The 12664-nt window shown below is 42.8% G+C and overlaps 1 long non-coding RNA gene across 1 annotated transcript; it reads left to right on the top strand.

The window, feature by feature from the left end:
• The first annotated feature begins 10823 nt into the window (after window positions 1-10823).
• On the top strand, window positions 10824-11819 carry LOC127924230 (uncharacterized). Its single transcript, XR_008117251.1, has 3 exons — window positions 10824-11013; window positions 11224-11559; window positions 11686-11819. It is a non-coding gene; the product is annotated as an uncharacterized LOC127924230 (long non-coding RNA).
• The last annotated feature ends 845 nt before the right edge of the window (window positions 11820-12664 follow it).

The raw sequence follows: 12664 nt of genomic DNA, 5'->3' as shown, positions 1-12664 counted from the left end.
TGTGTTTTGGTAGACAGAGTGGAAGGCCGTGGGTGGCTGTTTAGTAAACCTCTTGTCTGTTTGTGGTTGTGGGATCATGTCTATGTTCCCTTAGTGAGGGGATCCACTGTTGCATGAATTGATAAATAAGGACCATTAACAGATCAGATCCATGTTTATTGGAACACATTGTTTTTGTCCTTTTCATAGAACCGGGAATATAGACAAAAGGTCATATTGATTTTTATTTAACCAGGATCCCCATTAGCCGACGCCAATGGCCACACCTTCTCTTACTGGGGCTCGATGCATAACAAAACATACATTACAGTTAACCTGCCCTGGGATAACGATAGTTACAGTTAACCTGCCCTGGGATAACGATAGTTACAGTTAACCTGCTCTGGGATAACGATAGTTACAGTTAACCTGCCCTGGGATAACGATAGTTACAGTTAACCTGCTCTGGGATAACAATAGTTACAGTTAACCTGCCCTGGGATAACGATAGTTACAGTTAACCTGCCCTGGGATAACGATAGTTACAGTTAACCTGCCCTGGGATAACGATAGTTACAGTTAACCTGCTCTGGGATAACAATAGTTACAGTTAACCTGCCCTGGGATAACGATAGTTACAGTTAACCTGCTCTGGGATAACGATAGTTACAGTTAACCTGCCCTGGGATAACGATAGTTACAGTTAACCTGCTCTGGGATAACGATAGTTACAGTTAACCTGCCCTGGGATAACGATAGTTACAGTTAACCTGCTCTGGGATAACGATAGTTACAGTTAACCTGCCCTGGGATAACGATAGTTACAGTTAACCTGCCCTGGGATAACGATAGTTACAGTTAACCTGCCCTGGGATAACGATAGTTACAGTTAACCTGCTCTGGGATAATGATAGTTACAGTTAACCTGCCCTGGGATAACAATAGTTACAATTAACCTGCTCTGGGATAACGATAGTTACAGTTAACCTGCCCTGGGATAACGATAGTTACAGTTATCCTGCTCTGGGATAATGATAGTTACAGTTAACCTGCCCTGGGATAACGATAGTTACAGTTAACCTGCCCTGGGATAACTATAGTTACAGTTAACCTGCCCTGGGATAACGATAGTTACAGTTAACCTGCCCTGGGATAACGATAGTTACAGTTAACCTGCCCTGGGATAACGATAGTTACAGTTAACCTGCTCTGGGATAATGATAGTTACAGTTAACCTGCCCTGGGATAACGATAGTTACAGTTAACCTGCCCTGGGATAATGATAGTTACAGTTAACCTGCCCTGGGATAACGATAGTTACAGTTAACCTGCCCTGGGATAACTATAGTTACAGTTAACCTGCCCTGGGATAACGATAGTTACAGTTAACCTGCCCTGGGATAACGATAGTTACAGTTAACCTGCCCTGGGATAACGATAGTTACAGTTAACCTGCCCTGGGATAACGATAGGTCGAACTATGCTTTTTGGAAAGTAACTATTTCTGTTGCAATAAATAGTTACTTTTGGAGGTAACTGTAACTGTTTGAATACACATCCGTAAAAAGTACTACTTATCAAAACTATTTGAATACGTGTAACGGGGGAGAACCATCAACCTATTTTGAACATATCGGTGTTGGTCTGCCTGTGCCAGGTGTATGTGATTCCTCATTAAGGGCGTGGCCTTGTGTATAAAAGCCTTCCTGTTTGTGTCATTCAGAGGATCGCGTTACGATGTGCTGGTCAGCGTGCCTTGGGAGCGGTGATTTTGGGTTTACTGAAGTTAGTATGAGAAATAGGAAGGATTGTGAATGTAGTGTTTTTTAGGCGTTGGCGCCCATATTCCATCTTGACCTGCTCTCCTTCTCCCTGGGCACGCTCTATATGTGTTACAACACATTGTTATTGTCTGAGTATGTGAATGAAACGTGAATAAACCTTGTGATATTTGTTTGTGCGAAATCTGATATTGCCATCTGTTGAAGTCTGTCTTGTAGGACAGTTGTACGGACCTTCTGGAACGGATGTATAGAAATGATGTCGTCCTATGGAGATGTCTGTCTTGTGATGCTGAAAATGAAAATACATTGTTGCATCCTAATACTGTTGTCGGATTCCAATGTTCCAGTCCTTGGTGTAAATAATCGTATGTTTAGATTAGTCCCGAGGATGTACCCTCTCCGTATTGTAAAGTTGGTGTAGTACTGCTACTGAGAGGATCTGTGTGTAAATCCTTCACGTTACACACAGATCTCAGGAAGTGACTACTTTTCTGAAACTATTGGATTGGCTGGTTTCAACTAACGGCAGGGCTGTATCTGGAACTGCATGTTGAAGATAGAAATAGAATGAATAGAGCACACACAACCTCCTATGCTATTCCAATCTGACAGTCACATTGGAGCTACACAATACATTTCTACGTGAACATTCGGTATATTTCCATTCTCCTGAATGTCCACTGCCTCAGGTGTACATAATTAAATCAAATGATATTTAACCAATGATATTTTGTACAGATAAGCATTAATAAGTTGAATGCTCAACTACTGTATGACCCTGAAAAAGTTGAAAGCTGCCATTAATTTCATGATACCTGGAAAGACAGTGTAATTCAAAGCCATTTGCAAACAGCAAGTTGGATGCTTAGCAAAACGACTTTGAACCTCTGTCCGTCTGAGGGTAAGTGTTTCAAACATGCACTATACCATCCAGCTTACTCAGAATACAATCTAACATGCACTATACCATCCAGCTTACTCAGAATACAAACTAACATGCACTATACCATCCAGCTTACTCAGAATACAAACTAACATGCACTATACCATCCAGCTTACTCAGAATACAAACTAACATGCACTATACCATCCAGCTTACTCAGAATACAATCTAACATGCACTATACCATCCAGCTTACTCAGAATACAATCTAACATGCACTATACCATCCAGCTTACTCAGAATACAATCTAACATGCACTATACCATCCAGCTTACTCAGAATACAAACTAACATGCACTATACCATCCAGCTTACTCAGAATACAATCTAACATGCACTATACCATCCAGCTTACTCAGAATACAATCCTAACATGCACTATACTAACATGCACTATACCATCCAGCTTACTCAGAATACAAACTAACATGCACTATACCATCCAGCTTACTCAGAATACAATCTAACATGCACTATACCATCCAGCTTACTCAGAATACAATCTAACATGCACTATACCATCCAGCTTACTCAGAATACAATCTAACATGCACTATACCATCCAGCTTACTCAGAATACAATCTAACATGCACTATACCATCCAGCTTACTCAGAATACAATCTAACATGCACTATACCATCCAGCTTACTCAGAATACAATCTAACATGCACTATACCATCCAGCTTACTCAGAATACAATCTAACATGCACTATACCATCCAGCTTACTCAGAATACAATCTAACATGATTTCCCATGGATCATGGATGTAGTTGATTCCAGAAAGCAGTTTTGGGATATTTAGTTACTGTTAGCATTCTCAGTTACACTTAACATTAAATGGTTATTGTGCCTGTGTAATAAACATTGTTTTGGCGCAATATTTTATCAGCCTGTCACATAATTCTTTGATACTTGTATTTTAAATGCATAGCAATGAGCTGAGTTTTTGTAGGTATTGTACACAAGGACTAGTGACTGTTCCTTCTTCCACTTATGCCATTCTAAAGTAATTTCCAAAGTCCTATAACAATTTTCCTATTGTAATACTCAGTTACTACACATGTATAATAACTTTATGCCGTTACTGTTAATTGTCTCATGAAAATATGTCAGTCAACTTGAAGCTGCAAAAGTGGTCTAAACTTACGTAAGGTGTTGGGACTCTGCTGTTGGGACAGCTTTATGTAGGCCCTAACAGTTTGTGGGCACCATTTGCCAATGTTATTGTGCAATTAATGTATTTTTTTTGTGTTGTGTAGTGGCTTTGATGGCATTCATCAAAAAAAGTTTGCCCCACTAAGATTTACATGTTAAAATCACCACTGTAGTCAACGCCAATGGCAACAGCTAGTCTTACTGGGGTCCGGCACATAACATTTTTTTTATGGTGGTTTGTTGGTTGGTGGTGGTGGTTTTAGTGAAGTAAGTATGAGAAATAGGAATGATTGTGAATGTAGTGTTTTTAGCCATTGGTGTACATATTCCACCTAGCTCTCCTCCCTGGGCATGCTCTCTGTGTGTTACAGCAGATCATCATTGTCTGAGTGTGTGAATGAAACCTAGTGATATTTGTCTGTGAGAAATCTGATATTGCCATCTGTTGAAGGCTGTCTTGTAGGACAGTTGTACGGAGTTCCATGTAGGCCTATGGAGATGTCTGTCTTGCAATACTGAAAATTAAAATAAAGTATTGTTGCATCCTGATATTGTCTGATTCCCATTCTCCAGTCCTTGATGTAAAGAACCTGTTATGTTTATATTAGTCCTGAGGACCTCACCTCACGTATTAATAGTCCTGAGGACCTCACCTCATGTATTAACAGTCCTGGGGACCTCACCTCACGTATTAATAGTCCTGGGGACCTCACCTCATGTATTAACAGTCCTGGGGACCTCACCTCATGTATTAACAGTCCTGGGGACCTCACCTCATGTATTAACAGTCCTGGGGACCTCACCTCACGTATTAATAGTCCTGGGGACCTCACCTCATGTATTAATAGTCCTGAGGACCTCACCTCACGTATTAATAGTCCTGGGGACCTCACCTCATGTATTAATAGTCCTGAGGACCTCACCTCACGTATTAATAGTCCTGAGGACCTCACCTCATGTATTAACAGTCCTGGGGACCTCACCTCACTTTTTAACAATCCTGAGGACCTCACCTCATGTATTAAAAAGTTGTATGTCTATAGGAATTATACACTGATTGTACAAAACACGAGGAAAAATCTGCTCTTTCCATAACAGACTGACCAGGTGATTCCAGGTGAAAGGTATGATCCTGTATTGATCAGTGTAGATAAATGGGAGGAGAAGGGTTAAAGAAGGATTTTTAAGCCTGGAGACAATTAAGACATGGATTGTGTACGTGTGCCACTCAGAGGGTGAACGGGAAGACAAAATATTGAAGTGCCTTTGAACGGGGTATGGTAGTAGGTGCCAGGAACACTGGTTTGAGTGTGTCAAGAACTGCAATGCTGCTGGGTTTTTCATGCTCAACAGTTTCCTGTGTGTATCAAGAATGGTCCACCCCCCAAAGGACATCCAGCCAACTTTATTTTTTATTTATTTTATTTTATTTCACCTTTATTTAACCAGGTAGGCTAGTTGAGAACAAGTTCTCATTTGCAACTGCGACCTGGCCAAGATAAAGCGTATCAATTCGTCACAGACAACAACACAGAGTTACACATGGAATAAACAAAACATACAGTAGAACAAAATAAAACAAAAAGTCTATATACTGAGTGCAAATGAGGTAAGATAAGGGAGTTAAGGCAATAAATAGGCCATGGTGGCAAAATAATTACAATATAGCAATTAAACACTGGAATGGTAGATGTGCAGAAGATGAATGTGCAAGTAGAGATATTGGGGTGCAAAGGAGCAAGATAAATAAATACAGTATGGGGATGAGGTAGATAGATAGATGGGCTGTTTATAGATAGGCTATGTACAGGTGCAGTGATCTGTGAGCTGCTCTGACAGCTGGTGCTTAAAGCTAGTGAGGGAGATATGAGTCTCCAGCTTCAGAGATTATTGCAGTTCGTTCCAGTCATTGGCAGTAGAGAACTGGAAGGAAAGTCAACCAAAGGAGGAATTGGCTTTGGGGGTGACCAGTGAGATATACCTGCTGGAGCGCGTGCTACGAGTGGGTGCTGCTATGGTGACCAGTGAGCTGAGATAAGGCGGGGCTTTACCTAGCAGAGACTTGGAGATAACCTGTAGCCAGTGGGTTTGTCGACGAGTATGAAGCGAGGGCCAACCAACGAGAGCGTACAGGTCGCAAGGGTGGGTAGTGTATGGGGCTTTGGTGACAAAACAGACTTGACACAGCTGTGGGAAGCGTTGGAGTCAACGTGGGCCAGCATTCCTGTGGAATGCCTTTGCCACCTTGTAGAGTTCATGCCCTGACGAATTGAGGCTGTTTTGAGGGCAAAAGTGGGTGCAACTCAATATTAGGAAGGTGTTCATAACATTTTGTACACTCTGTGTATATTTATGTAAATCCCTCACGTTACATACAGATTTCAAAGTGATTACTTTTTAACTTTTTAAATACAGATCTTAGAAGGCAACTACTTAAAAAATATATTTCATTGGCTGCCTTCAAGTAATGGCAGGGCTGTACCTGGAACTCTGTGTTGAAGATAGAAATAGAATGAATAGATCACACACAACCTCCTATACTATTCTAATCTATCTGACAGTCATATTGGATCTACACAATATATTTCTATCTCAACATTCTGTTTGTCCATTCTCCTGAATGTCCTTTGCCCCAAGTGTACATAATTAAGTTAAATGATATTTAACCAATGATATTTTGTACAGATAAGTATTAATAAATTGAATGATCAACTACTGTTTGACCCTGTCAACATGCCACCGAAAAAAGTAAAAAGCTGCAATTAATTTTATGATGCCTGAAAATACTGCAGAGTAATTCAAAGCTGTAGTGGAAGGAGATAAGGTTGCGACTTGAGGCCCAGCGTGATGACTCAATACATTGTTTGGGCGGCTGACCATCTGTGGCCTATCACAGGGGTCAAACACAGCTGATCTGTGGCTTTCTCCGGGGCAGGACGTTCCTACAGTACCCTGGGAGCGCCGACAACGTTGGAGGTGTGAAGACTGATAAAGATTTATTTACTAAATTAATATTACTGTGTGAACTAAATTATATGTTTTATTGTACTGTAAATGCTATGGGTTATTATTATTGGGTTATTATTATTGGGTACTTTTTTTTCAGACCGTGGATAGTTCAAAGTGAAACATGGTTCCTATCGTTTAAATTAAATAGATTAGATGAGAATCTGAGTGTTGGGGGGGTATGTCCATGGGGGAGCAGCACAGGGAGGGGGTATGTCCATGGGGGAGCAGCACAGGGAGGGGGTATGTCCATGGGGGAGCAGCACAGGGAGGGGGTATGTCCATGGGGGAGCAGCACAGGGAGGGGGTATGTCCATGGGGGAGCGGCACAGGGAGGGGGTATGTCCATGGGGGAGCAGCACAGGGAGGGGGTAGGTCCATGGGGGAGCAGCACAGGGAGGGGGTATGTCCATGGGGGAACAGCACAGGGAGGGGGTATGTCCATGGGGAGCAGCACAGGGAGGGGGTATGTCCATGGGGGAGCGGCACAGGGAGGGGGTATGTCCATGGGGGAGCAGCACAGGGAGGGGGTAGATCCATGGGGAGCAGCACAGGGAGGGGGTAGATCCATGGGGAGCGGCACAGGGAGGGGGTATGTCCATGGGGGAGCAGCACAGGGAGGGGGTATGTCCATGGGGGAGCGGCACAGGGAGGGGGTAGATCCATGGGGGAGCGGCACAGGGAGGGGGTATGTCCATGGGGGAACAGCACAGGGAGGGGGTATGTCCATGGGGGAGCAGCACAGGGAGGGGGTATGTCCATGGGGGAGCAGCACAGGGAGGGGGTATGTCCATGGGGGAGCGGCACAGGGAGGGGTATGTCCATGGGGGAGCAGCACAGGGAGGGGGTAGATCCATGGGGGAGCAACACAGGGAGGGGGTATGTCCATGGGGAGCAGCACAGAGAGGGGGTATGTCCATGGGGAGCAGCACAGGGAGGGGCTAGATCCATGGGGGAGCAGCACAGGGAGGGGGTAGATCCATGGGGAGCGGCACAGGGAGGGGTATGTCCATGGGGGAGCAGCACAGAGAGGGGGTATGTCCATGGGGGAGCAGCACAGGGAGGGGCTAGATCCATGGGGGAGCAGCACAGGGAGGGGGTAGATCCATGGGGGAGCGGCACAGGGAGGGGGTATGTCCATGGGGGAGCAGCACAGGGAGGGGGTATGTCCATGGGGGAACGGCACAGGGAGGGGGTATGTCCATGGGGGAGCAGCACAGGGAGGGGGTATGTCCATGGGGGAGCGGCACAAGGAGGGGGTATGTCCATGGGAGAGCAGCACAGGGAGGGGGTATGTCCATGGGGGAGCGGCACAGGGAGGGGGTATGTCCATGGGAGAGTAGCGCGGGAGGGGGTGTTTCCATGGGAGAGTAGCGCGGGAGGGGGTGTGTCCATGAGAAGAATGGCGTGGGAGGGGGTGTGTCCATGGGAGAGTAGCGCGGGAGGGGTGTGTCCATGGTGGAGTAGCGCGGGAAGGGGTGTGTCCATGAGAAGAATAGCACCGGAGGGGGTGTGTCCATGGGAGAGTAGCGCGGGAGGGGGTGTGTCCATGGGAGAATAGCACAGGGAGGGGGATGTCCATGGGAGAGTAGCGCGGGATGGGGTCTGTCCATGGGAGAGGGGATGCAGGTAGCTGACTAGTGGCTATTTGTGAGGGTCTGATGGTAGAAACCTTGACTACATGGAACAACAGTCCCCCCCCAACAAATCTCAAGGAAGTTTGTTCTGAAGCGTCTGTCCTATGTCTGTGAGATATAGGAAGGTTCAGAAAAAAAACATATATATATATATTTTATGTATTTAAAAAATTATTTTTGGCACTAAGGTCTCCAGATATACTTACATACATTTTTTAAACTGGTACCAGGGGACCTTCAGAAGAGTCTTGTGAGACCTGTGTGCTTCCAACAGCAAAACAACCAACATGTTCGTCAGAGTCTCACCTTTCCACAGAGGGGTATAAAAAAAGCACAAACTATTTTCTTTCACCTTTCACCCCAGATGAGGAAGTGCAACATCGGCCGATGTGTTGGATTGAGACGCATCCAATGCGAAAAATCTGTTCACTCGAGCTTAAACTGACACATTTTTTAAGGATTTCAAAAATGATTATGATAATTAGATTTCAGGGGGGGTGCGGACATCAACTCCAGTTAATACAGAGGCTTGTACTCAGAGATACGGACCAAGAACTGATGTCCTCTGGAGAGGACACACATGTGTTGATGTATTGCTGAGTCTCAGGAGGATAAACCTTGTGAAATGTATTTTAGTTCCGATATTGAAGTCTGTCTTTTAGGACAGATGTACAGAGCTTACAGAGCTGATGCACAGGAATGATGAAGGCCTATGGAGAATGTGTGTCTGCCTTGTGACACTGAAAATGACAATTGCTGTTGCATCCTGATACTGTTGTCTGATTCCCACGCTCCAGTCCTTGATGTAAAGAACCTGACATGTTTAGAATCACCCAGAGGACCTCACGTACTAAACAGCTGGTGTAGTTTGGCTAAAAGAATTATACGTACGTTTATGTGTAAGTCCCTCATGCTACACACAGATCTCAGGACGTGACTACCTTTCTGAAACTATTGGCTGCCTTCCCCTAATGGCAGGACCGTATCTACAGGTTGAATATAGAAATAGAATGAATAGAGCATACACAATCTCCTTTACATTTGTTGACAGTCATTTTGGAGCTACACAATACATTTCTACGTGAACATCCCTGTGTATGTCCATTCTCCTGAATGTCCATTGCCCAAGGTGTACATAATGAAGTTTAAAAAAAATTACCAATGATATTTTGTACAGATAAGTATTAATAAGTTTAATGCTCAACTACTGTATGACTTTGTCAACAGGCCACTGAAAAAGTTGAAAGCTGCAATTAATTTTATGATACCTGGAAATACTGCAGAGTAATTCAAAGCCATTTGCAAACAGCAAGTTGAATGCATGGCAAAAATAACTTTGAACCTCCTTCCATCTGAGGGTAAGTGTTCTTGTTTCAAACACTATACCCTCTTTAAAGGGATAGTTTACTCAGAAAAAAAAATAACATGATTTTCCACATACCTTGGCTGTAGTTGATTCAAGAAAGCAGTTTTGGGATATTTAGTTACTGTTAGCATTCTCAGTAACTCTAAACATTAAGCTGTTCTCATGCCTGTGTAATGAAGTCATAATTACTTTTGGAGCAACTTTTCATTAGCCTGTTACATAATACTTTGATACTTGTATTTTAAATGCATAGTTTTTGTAAGTACTGTACACAAGGACCTATTTCACTACTGTAATAACTCAATGCAAGTCTTACGTAGCAACAACGTTAATATTGTAATACTCAGTTACTGCACACATATAATACCTTTATACTGTGTTACTGTATTTAACTTATGTCTAACTCATTAGGGAAATATACATTAGTAATGTTGAAGCTGCAAAAGTGGTCTTCTCTTCCGTCGAGGTGATTCCATGTCCCTCGTATTTAAATATACTAATTTACTATATTAAGACCGATATCATAGAGCCCTCCAAACCATGTGCTTATGGTCATACATTTAGTCATTCAACAAAAATCTTCAAATTCTTTGTCCCCCCCCCCCCACATTTTTATTTGTTTTGTTATTTTTAGATGGGGGGGTACATTATTCATTTAAAATGATACGTTTATAAAACATGTACCCACAGGCTGTACCTCAAAAGGAAAACATGGAGGGTTGGAGAATGTCGGAATAGATGGACTGATAGAAGGGTAAGGTTTAGAGAATGACAGAATAGATGGACTGATAGAAGGGTAAGGGTTAGAGAATGACAGAATAGATGGACTGGTAGAAAGGTAAGGTTTAGAGAATGACAGAATAGATGGACTGATAGAAGGGTAAGGTTTAGAGAATGACAGAATAGATGGACTGATAGAAGGGTAAGGGTTAGAGAATGACAGAATAGATGGACTGATAGAAGGGTAAGGGTTAGAGAATGACAGAATAGATGGACTGATAGAAGGGTAAGGTTTAGAGAATGACAGAATAGATGGACTGATAGAAAGGTAAGGGTTAGAGAATGACAGAATAGATGGACTGGTAGAAAGGTAAGGTTTAGAGAATGACAGAATAGATGGACTGATAGAAGGGTAAGGTTTAGAGAATGACAGAATAGATGGACTGATAGAAGGGTAAGGTTTAGAGAATGACAGAATAGATGGACTGATAGAAAGGTAAGGGTTAGAGAATGACAGAATAGATGGACTGGTAGAAGGGTAAGGGTTAGAGAATGACAGAATAGATGGACTGATAGAAGGGTAAGGGTTAGAGAATGACAGAATAGATGGACTGATAGAAGGGTAAGGTTTAGAGAATGACAGAATAGATGGACTGATAGAAAGGTAAGGTTTAGAGAATGACAGAATAGATGGACTGATAGAAAGGTAAGGTTTAGAGAATGACAGAATAGATGGACTGATAGAAAGGTAAGGGTTAGAGAATGACAGAATAGATGGACTGATAGAAAGGTAAGGGTTAGAGAATGACAGAATAGATGGACTGATAGAAGGGTAAGGGTTAGAGAATGACAGAATAGATGGACTGATAGAAAGGTAAGGGTTAGAGAATGACAGAATAGATGGACTGATAGAAGGGTAAGGGTTAGAGAATGACAGAATATATGGACTGATAGAAGGGTAAGGTTTAGAGAATGACAGAATATATGGACTGATAGAAGGGTAAGGGTTAGAGAATGACAGAATAGATGGACTGATAGAAGGGTAAGGGTTAGAGAATGACAGAATAGATGGACTGATAGAAGGGTAAGGGTTAGAGAATGACAGAATATATGGACTGATAGAAGGGTAAGGGTTAGAGAATGACAGAATAGATGGACTGATAGAAGGGTAAGGGTTAGAGAATGACAGAATATATGGACTGATAGAAGGGTAAGGGTTAGAGAATGACAGAATAGATGGACTGATAGAAAGGTAAGGGTTAGAGAATGACAGAATAGATGGACTGATAGAAGGGTAAGGGTTAGAGAATGACAGAATAGATGGACTGATAGAAGGGTAAGGTTTAGAGAATGACAGAATAGATGGACTGATAGAAGGGTAAGGGTTAGAGAATGACAGAATAGATGGACTGATAGAAGGGTAAGGTTTAGAGAATGACAGAATATATGGACTGATAGAAGGGTAAGGGTTAGAGAATGACAGAATAGATGGACTGATAGAAGGGTAAGGGTTAGAGAATGACAGAATAGATGGACTGATAGAAAGGTAAGGTTTAGAGAATGACAGAATAGATGGACTGATAGAAGGGTAAGGTTTAGAGAATGACAGAATAGATATAAAGGTAAGAGTGAGAGAGGAAGTGTATTAGAGAGAATTAAATGATGGAGGTAGAATGAGGAAGTGTGTGTCAGCGTGTATGTCTGATAGAAAGGTAAGGTTTAGAGAATGTGTAGATGGACTGATAGAAAGTGGGTTGTGAATGACAGTGATGGACTGTGTGTTAGTGACAGAATGGGTCTGTGTGTGTGACAGAATAGACTGGGTGACTGTGGACTGTGGGTGTGTGACTGTCTGTCTGTGTGTGTCACTGTGGACTGTGTGTGTGACTGTGTTTGTGTGTGTCACTTTGTGTCACTGTGTGTGTGTGTTAGACTGTGTTGGTGTGTATGTGTCACTGTCTGTCTGTGTGTGTCACTGTGTGTGTGTGTCACTGTGTTTGTGTGTGTCACTGTGTGTGTGGGTGTTTCTGTGTGTCACTGTGTGTGTGTCACTGTGTGTGTGTGTGTC

This window comes from Oncorhynchus keta, unplaced genomic scaffold, assembly GCF_023373465.1.
Source record: "Oncorhynchus keta strain PuntledgeMale-10-30-2019 unplaced genomic scaffold, Oket_V2 Un_contig_3860_pilon_pilon, whole genome shotgun sequence".
Taxonomy (NCBI): Eukaryota; Metazoa; Chordata; class Actinopteri; order Salmoniformes; family Salmonidae; genus Oncorhynchus; species Oncorhynchus keta.
This window is presented reverse-complemented; position numbering and strand designations above follow the sequence as displayed.